Source organism: Octopus bimaculoides, chromosome 5 (assembly GCF_001194135.2).
Source record: "Octopus bimaculoides isolate UCB-OBI-ISO-001 chromosome 5, ASM119413v2, whole genome shotgun sequence".
In the NCBI taxonomy this organism is placed as follows: Eukaryota; Metazoa; Mollusca; class Cephalopoda; order Octopoda; family Octopodidae; genus Octopus; species Octopus bimaculoides.
In genome coordinates, this window is record NC_068985.1 from 32,324,819 (window position 1) to 32,325,401 (window position 583).

Sequence of the window (583 nt, forward strand, 5' to 3'; positions counted from 1 at the left end):
ACACCACAACTGATGCTTCTAATGTTCAGCTTTTCTCTCAAGATACTTAATATATATATATATACATATAGATATATACATATATACATGTACACATATACCCATGTATGTGTACACATATACCCATATACATTCTTTGGTTTCAGTCATCTGAATGTGGCCATGCAGGAGCACTGCCTTTAGTTGAGTGAATCTACCAAATCCATTAACAAGGCTGTGGTTGGCCCAATGCTATAGTAGAAGACACTTGCCTAAGTAGCCAGGCAGTGGGACTGAACTCAGAACCATGTGGTTGGTTAGCAAGCTACTTACCACACAGCCACTCCTATACCTCTACATGTACACATAGACATGTACACATATACACGTACACATACACATACGTGCACATACACATGTATACACGTAGATACGTACATGTGTAAACGTACACACATACACACTACATATGTACACATACACATGTATACACGTAGATACGTACATGTGTAAACGTACACACATACACACGTACATATGTACACATACACATATACACCTGCACGTATACACATGTACGTATGTACATATACATGTACATACA

At 38.1% G+C, this 583-nt stretch overlaps 1 protein-coding gene across 2 annotated transcripts in view; it reads right to left on the reverse strand.

The window, feature by feature from the left end:
• The window catches only part of LOC106867886 (peroxisomal biogenesis factor 19), a 35,481-nt gene that overhangs the window by 32,897 nt on the left and 2,001 nt on the right, over positions 1-583 (reverse strand). The window lies entirely within an intron of this gene.